Below are 17,209 nucleotides of genomic sequence, written 5' to 3'. Positions count from 1 at the left end.
TGGTGCTTGGTCAAGTTTGGACTGACTCGGGGGAGGTGGGGGGGGATCTGATAGACATAGAAGCGTGGCATCATGTCCATCACACGTCACATGACCTGTCATGAAAGCACTGGAAACAAATTACAATATTTATTATAAAAATGTAGTTTTCTTGTGAAAGAGTGTTTGCAACCATATATTTTTTTTCTCCTAGAAGCCAAATGAGCAAAACGAGGGAACAAGAAAAGCAGCCTTTGGCATCATAGCAGTAATTAATATGTGCATGAATCCTGCCCTTGGGAGTCATGACATCAGTGAGCTGAGCTGTATGACTTTATTTTTTTCAGCAGCAAAAAGTGTCGCAGAAGAGCACGAGACCGTCTCTCACCAGACAAAATGACAGTCAGCGGAAGTCTTTTGATATTTCAATTGAAACACACGGAGGAGAACCTCGTTGTGTCCGCAGCGGGATTTTAAGTGATTTCCACTGGTCTAAAAGGTGTGAAATTTTCATGGGAAGGAAGCAAGCACCCTGCAGCTCTGACGCTACGGCGGGGTGTCGACTCAAATCTAAAGAATCCTGTTAACAAGATACTAAACCTTTGAACATAGGCGTAATCTTATACGTAAGTGAATTTCAGATTAGAGTGCATATGGTTTCAATAGAGCTTCAAAGCAGCGGAAGCTATCTGTTCCTTAAGTATTTATTAACACTGTAAATTTGTTCTTTTAATGATATTCTCAGTGGTTCTTCACACAGATACCCTGACGTCTCTGTGGGTTTATGGTCAGTGGTTCTGATTATTCCAACTTTGTTTGAAGATAAAATCAAACTATTAATCCTGCAGGAAATTCTTGTGCCAGAGTTTCTAATAGAGTACCAGTAAAATAAGATAAATTTAGTAAAAGAAGTAAACTAGAAAAGAAAAGGTAGTATTGGCAGTGATATTGAAAAGTATTAAAAAGTCATATTTCACATGATAATGAAAAGATTGCACCTGTTATTGAAACAGTAGCATTGCAATTGGTATGGAACAGCAGTATTATATACATTTTTAAGGCAGTCATGCTTAGTCCATGTCAGATTACTCGCTAAAATACTCATGAGCCTCCACCATCATTGCTGAGGCTCGCATTGCATCACTGCAGCTGGGAACACAGCACGGCTCCCACTGAAGCCTAAAGCTCAGTAATTGGATGTTTTTTACTGAAATGCTCCTTGGAAGTCCTCTGACTTCTGTCCTTAGAGGAACATGTTAGCATTCAGGGAAAAACACTTGTTCAGTTTCTGGCTGAGACTTAAATGAGGGGACTGATGTCATTCTTAAGTGTGTATGGTAAACATGAAGCCGCAGTCAGCAGCCAGTTAGCTTAGCTTTGATTAGCAACTAGAAGTCGGGCGAAACAGAATCAAACAAGACAGATTTTGGTACCTTTGGACAGAGGCAGGCTAGCTGCTTTCCCCTCTCCTCAGTTCTGATTGCTATGCTAAGCTGGTGCTGGCTGTAGCTTCATGTTTACCGTACTGGCATTAAACTAACATTATTTCTCAGAAGGTTTGACTTTTTTAATCAAAGAACCAGATATTTTCAAGTACAGTTGCTCCTCATTTAATCATTTATACTGATGATTCATGCCCATCTAAGTCACCTCACACTGTGCAAAAAATTAAGGAACCTTTTTTTTTTTTTTTCCATAATCCTAGATACCCATAATAATTATTTCTACTTTGCTGTCTTGCTCAAGAACACTTGGGCAAAGTGGGTGTTTGTCGCACACCTTTGGCTGCTGATCTACAAGCCTCTTGCAGTCTTACCGTGCACACTGAACTATGTTACACCAAGATTGGATTAAAGCTTATCGAGCAGGTTGACTGACTTGCTAACATATGGATTACATGGGTGTGAATTTGTACATGTACTGGAGCTGTATGAGCTTCCAAAATTAAATGCTGATTTTAAGCAGATTGAACATGTAGCACGTGAAAAGAGCTGGAAAGGAAGATGTGAGAGAAAGCTGCAGAGACTCACGTAGCAACGCAACATAAGAAGGAGAAGAAGAAGAGGAAGAAGCGACAGATGAGAGAACAGGACAGAGGGAACAGGCGGAGGAGAGGAAAAGATTACTACCACAGTGCATCAAGCTTAGCTTCACATCCTTAATGGTAACCATGGAAATAATTATAGAGCAGACAGACAGGCTGTGTTAGAGAGAAAGAGAGAGCGCCACAGAGAAGGAGGGAGGCAGAGGAGAAGACAACGGGAGAGGAGGAGAGAAAGGAAGCCATGGGGGGTAAAGCAGCTGAAATGTTTGTTGGAATGCCTAAACCCCGTCTCTGCAGCCTCTGATGATTGGGAAGCAGGAACGCGGTGGAAGTCAAACCCACGTAAAGTCAGTTTGAGCACCTTCACGCAGCAGCTGCAGAATGGAGTTCATCATCGTCCTGCCTCATATAAATCCTTTCTTTGGTATGAAACTGCACGGGTATCTTAAGGTGGCAGGAAGTATGAATGAAGAGACCCACCACCTGCATGGAGGTGCTGTTACTGTTTCCGTCCAGCTTTACGTCTCAGCAGCGTTGAGGGACTGAGTACAGCAGCAGTTCAGTGTCGTAACACGACGAAGGTTTAAAAAAGTTGCTTCAAAACCCACAGTTGTCATGGAAACAGATCTTACAGATACCCTTTACCCCTCTGGAAGTGCTGATTGCTTATCACTGCTGAAAGCCCAATCAATGGTGATGTCCTGACGACCGAAATTAAAAGTACTTGATGCGTCTCGCATCATTTATACAGTCAGATACAGCCTACACTGAGGTGCAGAATTAAGCATTTGGCCGATTTACATAATTGGATGTATTGGCTCTGCGGTTATTAATATGGATTTCTGAGCAGTGTTTATATATTTATGTGGAGAAGCATGTCTGCTCGTGGGAAATTAGCGGGGGTCATGCAAGGCTGGGGAACAGAAATTAGTATTTGAATTTTTAATTTTGATTGGTCATGATTGGCCTGTGGGCGTGCAACAGTGTGCACGGGCAGGTGGTACACGCCGGGCTCTGTGGATGTACAGTGTATTCAGTGAGTAATAACATGCTTGCATGCTTCCCACACATTTTTGCTCCTGGCTCTGAACTTCACACTGTGCTGCATGTCAGTAGCAGGTGAAAGGGACATAGAGAGAGAGAGACGAAGGGAAAAGGAAGAGAGAGCATGGAGGATAAAAAGTGATGCGGGGCTTAAAATCTCTCCAGGTCCCAGTATGGATCCAGCCAGCCCCACCCCTTCTAAACACTCCTCTCTCTTCCTCTCTCGCTTTCTTACACACTACTGGAAACAGAGAGAGAGAGAGAGGGAGCGGGAGAGAGACTGAAGCGCAGGGCATCACTGTGCTGCTGCTCCCTCCCTAAACTGTGCTGCTGTCCACCTGTGCAGGATTATCTCCGTCCAGGCAGCAGACAGGAGACACTACAACAGCCATCGCTTGCCAGGCGGATTACTTGAGGATGAACCGCCGTTTGGTGGGAAAGAAGACGAGGCACTAAGTTGCCATTATCGCCTCGTTTTTGTGCTGCCTGTCAGCTACTGGCACACGTTCAGATTTTAGGCATTGCAGTTTTTAGACTACTTTATTTATTCTGTGGCGTTCGCTTGTTTCTTGGCCACTCCGCCGGCTCACTTCGGTTTTTTTTTCTCTCTCTCTCTTCCCACAACGCTCTGTGGTTTTTGGTGCTTGTCCACATGATTTCCGCCTGCATTGGAAATTAAGGCTTCCGTTTTAATTGTTCCTGTTTGCTGCCCCGTCGGAGGGGTCCGATCAGGAGAAAACGGCGCAGGAGCGGAGCAGAGCGGAGCGCGTCTTCTCAGCCTGTGCATTGGCGCACATACAGAGAGGCGGACCTATTGCGCACCGCACCGCTCCTTCACGCACACATGGGCACGGACATGCACGCTCACACGCACGTGCACACAAACGAATGCACGTCCAGACACGCAGTTCTTTTCCCTCTGTGTGCATGCCTAGCTTCTGATTGCAACTGAGCACCAGTTTTCTCCCGAGTCCAAAGCAGAAACGCGGTTACTTTTCACCCATCCATCCTTGGCAAGCTCATTTTTGACATGCACAGGGCGGACACCCACTAAGGAAGCCATCGCAGAAACATTCCCATCTAAAAGATGAGAGAAATTGGCCACAGCGGATCTTCCGTCGGTCACCGGAATTGCGAGTGCAGGGTCGGGGCGGAGGGCACCGGGGAGAGAGGACAGGGAGAGGCCGGGGAGGAGGAGCTCTCAGCCGGACTGCCCGCCGCGGAACAGCCGCTGCTGCCGGTGCTCGATAAGCAGGCTGCTGCTGCCGGGGGGAGGCGGGGGGAGGATGAACAGTGCCTCAGTGTGAAATTATAACACTCAGCTGGCTTTGGGAGTGTTTGTTTTTCTGTCGTTTTACCTCTCACTAATTAGTCTGAAGATGCGAGATAACGAACAGTGGCCTACTTAATAACTGTCATCCTGTACTCCTATCAACGTGGCACTTTTGGGTCACCTTAAAGGTAAATTCAGCACTTTGGAGAAGTAAAGGCCTGAAGTTGCTAATTTACCTGTGCAGTACCCTCTGGAAGGACTTCCTCCCACTTAAGGCCACTTGCACCAGTCTAACTTTGTGTATGATTACTTTTTCTGGATAGCTTAAGGTGTTTGTCGTCGATAAGTCAGATTCAAGAGAAAAATCCTAATAGTATTCCTGTAATCTTTATATAGGGACTTCTAGTATGTCTGTGGTGCTCAGTAGTGAGTTTATGGTCACCATATTGCACTTGATGGTATTTTTTATGTCTTAAATATTACTAGGCTATAATATTTCTTCAGAATATTATAAATATATATAGTTTTCTGTGATATTTGTAGAGCATTGTACTTTAAATTTATTATAAGACCACTGTAGTTCTTTTCTAGTATACCTTAAGAATTCAATTACTCGAAGATATATCCAGATACCTTAAAGGAGCCCTGTTTCCAGATGCCTTGGTAGTGGAGGCTGGCCATTTATCATTTATTCATATACCTATTTGTCTATGAAATATTTAAAGGTCATGGATTGATTTAAGGCCAACGTTCATCCATTTGCAACATGGAAGTGTTTCGCTGTCTTGGGCTTTTGTAATGGAATCGATTTCACTGGCTTTGCTTTGGTTAGAGTCCTCTTGATTCCTTTTTTTTCTAGGCTAATTTGAGCGCCGACTATCTGAGCAATACTTCTCTGTCTGGAACTTGAACACGGCCTTATAAACCCTCCGGAGGATGGTCACCTGCTCATCAGACAGTCAGACAAACACACGTGTGTCATGACACTTGTTGGCAGGTGCCGCTTGCAGATACACCAACACGCTCAGTTATTTATAGACGTTAATATCACTGTGTGCTTTTGGAGTATCGATTCAGAACAAGTGTCGATGCTCGGAGGAATGTAACACAAACTACGGAGCTGCTGCGGTTTCAGACACCGACACTCAGTGGAATACAGGCTGAAGTCAGTGAATGCATCTCCAGTCTTAGCTGGCATCAGTTTACTGTGGGGTTGCATAGACTGGAAACGCAGAGACATTGTCTCTAGAAGTCTGGACACAAAGCACAACAAGCCCCACCTGATCTAGGTAGGACATATTTGTCTTCTTACTTGACTTCTGCCCCCCTGAAACCCATGTGACTCCCACTCATTGTATCATTTCATGTAGGCACATTTTTTTATTATAAGAAAGTGGGAAAATTAGGTATTGAACAGGTTGTTCTTTAAAACTGCTGTTTGAATATACGCTGATAATGCTTAACAGCGAGTGTGCCTTTATACCAGCAGTCCTGTTTTCTGAGTGGGTGTATCAGTTTTTTCCACTGCCGGACATTTTATTTTGTGGATATATTTTCAGTCGCTTTTAAATACTACATAAAAAGCTGTGCCCAAATACATGTATGCTGTGAATATCCTGCTCATCTTCACCCCATTTGCACCCATCTCTTGAACGATGACATCACTTTTCTCTGTGTTTCTGTGGGTTTGTCGTTGAGCTCAAGAGCACAAAGAGTCCAGCGCTTCCCATCCTCTGTTTCCTCACATGCAGTGTAATATTCAAGCAAAAACTCTGCATGAAACAGTAGTCATGCTGCTCCGTTAATGCTGGACAGTTCAGTGGATTTTTCTTAGTGTTTCCCAAAACTAAAAGACAGAAAGACTTACAGTAAATAATGTACCATGACAAGCATTAATAAGCAAATCACATCAGACTGAACTCTCTTCTCTTCGCTCTAAAAATCAAATAATTCCCAACCTCGATCCAAAATTAGACCTTTCATTTCTTCGCGTTAAAGCTGCAGTAGATGCATTCGCAGACGAGCAGGAAGACGCTTGCGCTCCCCTCCCTTCACTTCCCACCGAGGCGAAGACAATCGCAGGCGGTTGATTGACAGCTCAGAATGAAGCTCTCCTAGTTTACCTCGGACGCCCAAGACACAACATTACCACTGACAGCAAATAGCAGAGAAACGGCACCGTCAATTTTACCCAGATTCTGACATTATCTTACTCATTTCTCTTAACCCGGCATGAGGATTCCTTCTGCCTGACTCAAACAAAATGTCAACTTGTAAAAATCTACCTGTGCCAGCTTCAGCATCAAGCAGAAGAAACGGCAGAAACAAGAACTTATTTTCCACGGGCGGATTGTGGATTCTGAAAGTCAAGGAAACATTTTTCCAGGCAAATCGGCTTTGAGAAAACAAAGGGTTGTCCAGAATTTTGGCTTTCTGCCAACTTGGCGCCTGCTGTCGGTGTAGAGAAACTTGTGATCAGCAGTCAAAATGTACCATGATGGCACTGTTGGCTGGTGCTTCTTTCTCACTCTGTGTGTCATTTTTGCAGTTGGAGTAACTGATATTTGAAAGGCATCATTGAACTGTACGTTTGAGTATTATTGTGGTATGTTTTGTACTTTCAGCTGTTGTGTAACATTCACAGTGGAGATGATTTGACTTATTTATGTAACGATGAGTTTATTTCTATTTTAAACCAGTGTTTTAGATTTTCCTCCTGTCGGGCTTCGCATTGCATTTTGTGCACTTTGCTGAAGTGGTTAGTTAATGCATGGAAAGTTAATGATAAGCAGTGCTTCATAAATCATTTAAAGGAGTACTCTAGTACTGCTTTAGTCTTGCACACTGATTAAGTGGGGGGGGGGGACTTGAAGATTTTGATTAAGAATGGTCAAAATTCAAGCAGCAGAGGCAGAGATGTCATGATTTTTAGTCCCTAGAATAGACTTGCCTCTGTGCTGTTAGCTTTTGTCACTCAATGCCATCTCTCTTGAAGCTTTACAAGTGTGCAACAGTTGCACGTGTCATCACAATGACGTTTTGTCCACATCCATAAAATTCACTTCAATTCACTGCACAATCACTTGTGCCATTTGTTTAACTTCTCAGCTGGAATCTGTCGGTAAAGAGCTGTTAACCTATCTCATGATGAGCGAGGGTTAACGGGAAATGACGTTCTTTTGAGGCAGCTAAATATAGATATAGTGAATAAACTGTGCCATTATCTCTGTTTTTTATTATAGCCAGTAACCAGACACACAGAACACGCAGCGTACTGTTGTGAAAGGCTCTGTTCCATGGCTGGATTTTTAGTTCTTGTGATTTGATTGAGCTTTTCTTATTTCTGGAACAGAACCAGTTCCACTTTCACTTTTGCTCTCTGTGAGTCATGTTCAAAAAAACCTTGGATCCTACATTTCCCATAATGCCTCCCCCACCCCTGATTAACACCCACACCTTTCAAACTCCACACCTCCAGTGTGCAGCACAGGCTCTCTGGCTCTAAGAATCTGAAGTCACAAAAATCTTTTCAGACTTTAGAAAAATCCTCCAGAACCACAGAAGATGTAACTGAGTGGAGCTCCTCGAAACCGGTACTGCAAACTCAACTTTGGTGGAGTTCACAGGTCATTTATCGAGCAAAAATACCAAATATTTGCTGTTTCCAGCTTCTCAAATGTGAGGATTTTGTGTTCTTCTCTTCTTTTAAATGATTGCAAACTGACCATCTTTTGTTGGTCAGCGGTCTGATGAGGACACTTGAGCCTCTGGGGAACTGTGAAATTAAATCATGGCTCAAGTAATCGTAAAAATAACTGACAGATAAATCAAAATAATGACAATAATTGTGAGTTGCGGCTGTATTTAAATATATCACCCTCATGTCCCTTCACATTAACTAACGTGGCCGCTCCGCAAATGCATCCTGTCACAGTAAGCCAGTAGACTCATGCAGATCACATGTAAGTATTCATGGAAACATGCTGTCGCTGTTTGCACACTGTCCATTAGTAATATGTTCCGAAAGCAGAATGCTTGTTGACAGAGAGGTCAGGGTTTGCAGATTTGCCGCCGCCGCTGCTGCTGCTGCTGTGTGACGGATTGAAACCTTGCATGTTATAAATCAGCTCTGTGCCAGCATTTCTCAGCTTCCGCACACATTTCGCTCTTTCAGAGCGCTTTGAACAGCCACTGCAGAGCTTTATCAGCTCAGGGAGTGACAAAGACTTGTCCAGATAAAATATTTCCAAAAAAATCTCATCCCCGGAAAATTTAGCGGCTACTGTGGCGAGTGAAACCCCAAACCCCCTCGCGGCGCCGGTGCCTTGCTTTACCTGCCGGGCTCTTGGTGACAACATTTATGCATTAAATTATGTAATGAGAGTCCCTGATGTAGCCGCTGCATTGTACTTAAAACACAGGAGAGACTGCCTCACATTTGTAGTCACAGTTCATGGATCAAAAGCAAACAGGGAGCTAACCAGCGTTCTATCATAACAAAGGCAAACATACAAAAAGCCCTGAGCGTTTCAGCGCTATTAAGACACCCACTCCCTCTCCAGCCTCCATCTCTGGCTCTTGTGCTCCCTCCCTCCCTCCATCCGACTCCCCCTTCCTCAGTGCAACTCCCCCTTCTCCCTCCCCGTCTTGTTAATGCTCCTCTAGATGCATTTCCTCCATTTCTCTCTTCCTTTTTCATTTTTTCTCCATCAAGCTCTTTGCTATCCTGTCTTCTCTCCATACAGTCTTGCTCTTGCGCTGTCCCTCCTACTCCTACACGAACACTTACCCCCCCCCCCACACACACACACACACTGTTCCTTTTCTGTTTTTTTAACCAACCTCTTACTCATGTGTGTCTACATCCCTCCCTCCCACTCTTTTAACTCTGTCTCTCTCTCGGTTCTCTCAGAGGGTCTAAGCTGGAAGCGTTTGCCACCCACACATTCCCTCTTCAGCTTTCAGCTTGACATCAGATTTACATTCACAATGAGCAAGCGCAGCATTTCACATGTTGCCTCGCACATGGCTACGCACACGAACATGAACACATGAACTGGGTGTTTGCACACGTGAACACATGTGTCTGTACTGTATTGTACGGTATGGGAGATAAAGGGTTTTGTTTTCTGTGCGTATATGCTGATGATCCAGTTTATCAGAGAGTCCATCAGAAGGCAGGAACGCAGTCGACAACAATTTTGACGATCACTTAATCATTTATGAAGCAAAAATTGAAAACATTTGCTCCTTCCATCTTCTTAATAGCGAGTATTTGCTGCTTTTCTTTGTTTTATATGATTGTAAATGGAATATTTTTGGACTGTCAGTTGTATAAAACAGGCAATTTAAGGATGTCACCTTAAGCCCTGAAAGGGTGCATTTATTGCTGACATCTTATGAACAGAGTGACTCAAAAAGTAATCCAGAGATGAACTGATAATGAAAATGCATTCAATCAACACTGATCCTGTTTGCATTTCTGATCTGACTTTCAGACCCCATTTGTGCCCTCTATCAACGAAGTAATTCAACATTTTGGTGCATACGTCTGTTTGTTTTATTCCTGAGAGTTACATGAGAAAATCAGCACAGTAACTGTGGTGCTGGAGCAGGGAGGCCATTAGCTTAGCTTAGCATGAAGGCTGAAAACAGGAGGAGCAAACAAACCCCTTTAAAGCCTCTTAATTAAGACATTGTCTATCATTCTGAAGACAAACAGCTTGACTATTTGTGGTTTTAGAGTCAGTCTATTTCTTCATGAGCAGTTTATCCATCAGCATATCTCTGTTGTTTTCTCCTAACTCGCTGTAAAACCACAGATTCTTTACATTTCTGTTCATACAGATTACAGAAACAAGACAAAATATGTTAATTCATGAGCTTTGCTGGTGCTGATAGGTGTATTTTTGAACTTTGGACAGACAGGCTGGCTGTTTTCCCCAGCTACTGGTCTTTATGCTAAGCTAATGTGCATCCTGGCTCCAGCTTCATATTTAGCACACAGACAAGAGTGGTATGTATATTCATCCAACAGTGGCAAGAAAACAAACTGGCCTATTTCTGAAACTATTCGGTGATCTGTACCTGGACCTGTGTTAGCCGGAGTTTGTCTCAGGCGGGTGTAAATCTGCAGTCTGGACAGTTGGGCCACATTCTTTAACAGCAGCTTAACACTGGGGCTGAAAAGCAGAATTTTACTGCCCTCTCTGCTTCAAAGTTTCAACAAACCAAGACCCCCTTGGTGTGCTTTGTTACACCTTTAACCACGCCCAACAGTGATGTCACAGTGTCTTTGAGTACACCTGTACATCGCTGTAAGGTGGTCAGCCGCAGCAAGATTTTCAGTAGGTATTAAGTCACTTTTACGCTCTTCGCCTCTTCTCGCTGTCTCGACCACGGCCCTTCCCTTGACCTGCGACGCGTGTTTGTCGACCTGTCTGCCAGCTTCACTTTCCTAATTTGCATATCGAGATCCAACCACAATGTGTCAAGAACCAAGATGACAAGAAGCCCGAAGACACCAGTAGCCGAAATCACTCCCTCATTCACTGCATTATATGATCGACCCTCAGTAGTTTACAAGCAGTCGTCTTTTTGCATGATCGCTGCAGTGACGTACGACTGTAATATCACATCTCTAAAATGTGACCTATCACATGTTCATGCCTGGTGGAAACAGCCTCACTCGTGATGCCGGTGATCTGACCATTGTGGTTCATTTCACAAGATCTGGCGCCGCACTCTTGTTTTTCCCTTCTGATCGTGGATTAAATTCTTAACTGGCACACAACTGGCCATCTTTCCAAAAGCCAGAGTAATATCTCAACGCAGCGAGCGTAACAATGAGCAACTTGAACAATGTTATTTCAGCGCACGGATGATTTATTAAGCAGCTAAATTAAAGAGACAAGCACGTCTACCTGCTGCGTGACCCCAGCCAGACTGAATAATAACCCCCCGCGCCGTGATGACGCCTCAGCCAGGCTGCAGTCCTCAGGTCTGCTTTTCAAGCCTTTACATCATCTCTAAACAATAGTTACATAATTGCATCTTGAAAAAGGTGGAACAAGCGAATCAAAACTAATGTCTTCACACGTTCTGTTAGCACATCGTGTCAGTCATCAACAGTGATCCCAAGACTAATGAAGCTTCTAAACGCTTTACTGTGATCTGTCAAGTCTATGCGGCTCCTTAACCCATTCCTTTGCTCTGTGTGTGTATGGGTGTGTGTGCATGTGTGTTAATGTGTGGCTACAGCCCGTGTAGCACAATAGCCAGATGTGTGCACAAATACCTGGGCTCCTTCTCTATTCAGAGCGTCGCTGTATAGCGTGTTTGAAACTAAAACGTAAGATACTTCAGAAAATAAAAATGTTGCCATGGCAACGAAACACAGAGCCTGGGTTGGGATCAAAAAGAGAGCGAGTGAGAAATAGATTTACATGGATGGATCCAGACTTTTCTCTGCAGGCCGGTGCTTTTGTTCACACTTTAATAAAAGGAATGCTTAATGACCGTTAAAGTGAGAATTCAGGTGTTAAAAAAAAAAAAAAAAGACAATGGCCGTGCCATTTCTTTCCATTTTCATTGGGCTCTGCTCAACACCCCTGCTAACTCCACCCAGCTCACATCCTTCCATAAAGACCGTGGATCAGATGATTTATACACTGATTCTGAATGAGTCTTTGCACACCCTGCCGCCCACCTTTCTCCACTCTGTGCATGTTAAGTGTAAAGAGGAGCAGGTACGGTGTATTATGTTTGAGAAGTGAAATTTGGTCTGTATTCAAGTTGAAGAGTGCCATTTTCCAAAATGAGAAATCTGCTCTCGGCGCCTACTCTTACCAAATAATAGATAATGCGGCATGTGGAGTAAATCCAGGTGCCTGTTAAAAATATAGGAGCTATCCAAACCTGCGTAGCTGCTTTATTCTGGCTTCAGTTCTTGTCCAAAGGCTTTTTACAAATCACTTAATCCAAGTACCTCATAAAGGCAAAAAGTGTTAATATCCTTGAGAATAAACAGGTGTTAACTTAAAGGCCATGTCGCAGACACTTTGGCTCTGCTGGATGTAACCTGCAGCCAGTCACGCTGTTCGGAACTGAAGCCGTTTTCTTTCCTGAGTGTCGTATCGTGCAGAGGAGAAAATATCAACAGGTGTAGCCATGAGAGAGACCTCGACATGAGAAAAGGATGACGCTCACAGCACATGTAGTTCATCCAGGTACAGAGCATGACAGCCTGCTATGATATGTGTCGCTCAAACAGGACCTCGAATGTGAGCAGAAAAAAGTGCATTGCCTTTCATTTCATTTCAATGATTAAAGGTAATTTTTGAAGGTACAAATAAACTATTAATTCAAGGTGAGATCTGTTGATCGTATAGATTTATGAAGGTGCATTCAGATTCCAGCAGCAGGTGGTTGCTTCAACATATTAACTTGATGGCGGTGAAGCGGTATTTTGAGAGCACGACGTTTCCTTAAAGTTCTCGTTTGGCCTACGAAGTTCAATCTTATCTTAATTAGATGTGTTTCCCGTTGAAGCAGAATGTGTGTTTGGGATTAAATGGAAGGCAATCACAAACGCAAACCAACAGGATATCAGTTTAATAAGCAGCAAAAGTTATTGGGCGAGAGTCGATGAGCTGAGATTTCTTTTTTTTTTTTCATTCACTCGCATTTTATTTCCATCATTAAAGAGAAAAAAATATCAGTTTTCATCTCTAAACGTGAGTCATTTATTTTGACAAAACGGTTTTAATTGGAGATTTTGCATGAGCTGCACATACAGATAAAATGCTCTTTCTTAATCTTAAATAAGATATCATATTAAATCATATTTATCTTTTCTAACATTAAAATTGTCTTTTTCTAACTGCCTATTATCTGTTTCAAAGCCTGCTTTCATCAAGCCGTACATGCCTCAGGAACACTTTGAGGGAACCTCTTCAAATTTGCCACAAACTTTGATGAACTGATTAGATTTGGGGGGTCGAAGGTCACTGTGACCACACACACAACCAGTTTTTGGACATAACTGAAGAAGTCATAGACTGATTATGACATACGATAAATTGATGAAGAGTCAGTGCTGCTGTGTGTGATGATGGATGTACGTCAGTGTACGTGTTTGTTGCATGTTGGAGCTACGTGCAGTTAGCTGCCAGCTGTGTTAGCGCAGGAAGGAGCGCTTCACCGTGTCTCAGCTACCACTGCAGCTGAGAGCTTGTGCTCTCAGAGGAGTATTATGTTGCAGACCTATGTGTCTTTAAATGAAAGTCTGTATACTGTAAGTGAACAGTAATCTGCCCTCTGTGGCCAATCCTACAAATTACAGGAGAGAGGATTATTACTGTATGCTCCACTCAGATCTCTGCCCCTGTGTGGGTAAACACAGAATAATCTGAATACAAGCAGACTGTGTGTTCTCGCCGGCAAAGTCTATAAATAAGACGTTTTAGAGGTCAAACTGCATTTAAATCCCAACACTGTTTCTGTTGAGTCTCTTCGGAGATTAAGAAAGTAAATGCTTACATGACGCAGGGGACTGTTGCTCAGCAGTTTCTCAATTAAAGAATATTTGAACGCAAACTGCAGCAAACGTGTAACACTTAGCAGGACAGTTTATCCCGTGTGAGCAGCAGTCACCGTCGAGTTTTATGTCGCTCGTAGATCGCTTACAGCACACTGTAGTTTACCATAAAGCCATCAAATGAATGTGGCAGTCTGTTCACCACAGCCTGTATGTGACTCTGGAAACTTTCAGACATAGAAAACAGGTATTTCTGGAGTACACACTTACACTTGGGGGAGAACAACAACAGCTGCGATTACCTAAAGCAGACAAAGACCTGGTTGATTTCCAGCAGAAATCAAGACTCCCGCCCTAATGAAACCCTCCACTGGAGGATGTAATACAACACGTGTTCTCTGCGAATCTCAGGAGTCCAGATTGGCACCTGAAGCGTCGGGATAGCACTCCACCTCACAGACTGCTTGTTTTTCTGATCTCACTGTCTATAGCTAAACCCACAGAAACGCCCCCAAACTTTCTCTTTTTTTTAACATGAGACTGATGCCAGTTGAGCCCTAAATCACCATTCTTTCCTTGGCACAATCTGCTCCTCCAGGAGAAAGTAATTAGTCTGGGAAACAGTAGATCCTGGTATCACTGTTCTGAGGCCTTTTGATGCACACATGATGATGGCATAACCTCCGGCCGAACGGGGCATCACCCGTGGAACAGTTCTTGTTAATTAACACTTTTTGCAGAGTAGCAAACACCTAAGAAACTGTGAGTACTACTGCGAGAGAGTTATGGCAGCCGCGCAGTGAAGAATATTTGAAGAAAGCTTCCAGAGTTCATGAATGGAAACTTAGTCATTATCTCTAAAATAAATGGGATTGAGAAGAGTTTCATGTTAAAATACGTGAAAACCGGGTGTCAAACAGTAGCATTTTGCTTGAATACCTTCTTCTAGGGGTAGGTTTTAATTTTTTCTAATAAAAAAAGTTTGTTTAACCCTATTACAAAACCCAGTTTTTAAAAGACCAGAATTAACTTCATACAACAATCAGCTGTCAGAAGTACTCTTGACACCTTTTAATAGAGCGGGATGTTGAGCTCTCCACCTCTCCTGTGATTTATCAGGGAGCTTTTCATGTAAGACCCCTGCTCTCTCAGATTTAATTTCCAAGACCAGTCACTCATCCAGCCGACAGAGTTTGATTTGGTAGTTTTGAAGCTGTGGATTTGGGCAGAGAGCCACCGGCGTGGTTTGATGTGTTGGCTGGGTGACAGACACCGTCGTGGTCATCTTTTCCGTTGCGTGGGTTAGAGAAAATGTTAGGATTGCAGACTAAAAGACGGGCAGGCTCGCAGTGAAAAGACTGCCTTCTGGACAGGTAAATGAAAGAGAAAAGAAAGGACGAGGGTGATGAGGAAAGAGAAAAGAGGAATACAGATAAGGTAATATGGGGAAAATGGAGGGTTCCAGATGCCACACATATGTGAAGAGGAGGGGAAGCAGAGGATGGTATGAAAACAAGAAGAGGGTGCGAGGAGGGGAAAGAAAACGAGAGAGGAGAGAGATCGGGGCTGAAGCGAGGTAGAGGGATAAATGCACTATTTGAATTATGTAAAATAGCTGCGTGGGAGAGAAGAGGTGTGTGTCTGTGTGTGTCTGAGTGCGAGTGTGTGACAGAGGAGGCTGAGAGAGGAGAGAGCAGAGACAGACAGCATGAGGTGAGAGAGGCTGCCATGCTGCAAAAATGGACGAGAAGTAAGATTAAACGGCCTCACCTGTGTTTTCCACGAGGGCTCTCGTGCCGTAGATTTGTCTTTGAAGGGGCCACGCTGTGAAAAAAAAACAAAAACAAGGAGAGGAACACATGAAAAGAACAGCAAGAACAAGATGTGCAGAGATGTAAAGCACGCTTTGATATCGTCCTGCTGTAGTTTGGAGGCGTTTAAAAAGATTATCTAAGCGGGACTTCCACACAGGTGGTCACCTGGGCTTTATTAGACGAGGGACTGCTCGTCTTCATCTGGTGGAAATGTGCAGCTGACCTCTCTGAACTTTACGCAGCGGCCGAGGAAGTCCAGTCAAAAGCTAGGATCCTGTTTGCTCCAGGGACGGTGAATCCAGGTGTTCTTCCTGTTTTTCATCTGCTTGAACCAGCAGGTCCAAACTTCCACTTACCCACTGATGGATCCCAGACAGTGAATCCTAAAGACTGGATTTTAGCATCACATTGAGGTTTATATTTGTGGTTTTAAGTGAAACGTATCAAAGCGAAGAATTGCTGAGAAATGACACAAAATGTTTGAATATGATTGGACTGCAGGCTTGTGTTTCCGTGAGCGTGAAGCTGAGGTCAGAGAACATCGTGGTTGTGGATACTAACTTGTGGATATTTGGTTTTAAAAAAAGCTAACATGGACATCTGGTAGCCTAGTGTTTTTGACTCATACCGCATAATTACAGCATCCTGGGATGACTCTGCCCAGGCAGTTTTTTTTCTTGGAGGCATCAGTGCAGAAATGATAATAACTTTTGATTCATGTTTATTTTTATAGCAAATTATATAGAAGTGCCACAACAGTGAGTTAGTTTCAAAACGAGAGCTCAGGAATTAAAATGCATGTGGTTGAAGGACAGCGCGTGATACCTTCATGCATATGCATTCAGCAGTCACTCTGGCCAGGTCAACGAGGCCTCCTGTGTTCTGCTTCCTGTTTCCTAACTGTTCACTCATACTCTCTCCATCATCCATCAAGCGTAGGACAGGAGTTTATTCCCTCACCGACCAACTCAGTGCATTAGGCACCGACTCGCTGACAAAAGTCAATAAGTGCTTTGTTTGTTTAATGCTCGCTCCTCTCTATCCATGCATCTCCCGGTCCCTCCCCTCAACGTGCAGACTGTTAACATTCACCTCATCTGATGTCCAGACAGAAAATCTATGTCTCCAATAGTCTCTCGCCCACTTCGTCAACCTCCTCCCCTCCGCGGGTGAAGGTGTTTTGGAGTTTTGTGTGCGTAGCGGTGGGAGCAGCGGCAGCGCTGGTGGATTGGTGTGACCCCGCGTGGTTTTATTTCTACCTCGCTCACCTTCGACCTCCATCTAGCTTTCATATTCTCTCCTGCCCTCGTTCATTCCTCCAGGCAGACTGTCAATAACAGCTCTCCTGTTGCTGTTTATTTCCACAATGGCCCCGTCTTTCTCTCTCCACATCCTCTCGCTCTACCGTGTCTCAGCGCCGCAGTTTTTTTTTCCTGTCCTCATTTTACCTCTAATGTTTCGCTTCCACCGATGTGTATTAGTGTCTTACCTGTCGACCTCTTCTCTTTCTCTCTCTG

At 43.7% G+C, this 17,209-nt stretch overlaps 1 protein-coding gene across 9 annotated transcripts in view; it reads left to right on the top strand.

Annotated features, from left to right (window-relative positions):
• syngap1b (synaptic Ras GTPase activating protein 1b) overlaps positions 1 to 17,209 on the top strand; it is a 135,680-nt gene that overhangs the window by 71,353 nt on the left and 47,118 nt on the right. The window contains exons 1-2 of one of the 9 annotated variants that reach the window (XM_070967453.1): positions 3,336 to 4,528; positions 5,200 to 5,629. The exons of 7 other annotated variants lie outside the window; for them this stretch is intronic. The gene's annotated coding sequence lies outside the window, so the exon portion shown is untranslated. Of the gene's footprint in view, positions 1 to 3,335; positions 5,630 to 17,209 lie in introns of those variants that run through there. One more of the 9 variants, XM_070967452.1, reaches the window with a different exon arrangement.

This window comes from Chaetodon trifascialis, chromosome 7 (assembly GCF_039877785.1).
Source record: "Chaetodon trifascialis isolate fChaTrf1 chromosome 7, fChaTrf1.hap1, whole genome shotgun sequence".
Lineage (NCBI taxonomy): Eukaryota > Metazoa > Chordata > Actinopteri > Chaetodontiformes > Chaetodontidae > Chaetodon > Chaetodon trifascialis.
Note: the sequence above shows the minus strand (reverse complement) of the source record. Positions and strands in the feature narration are given on the sequence as shown.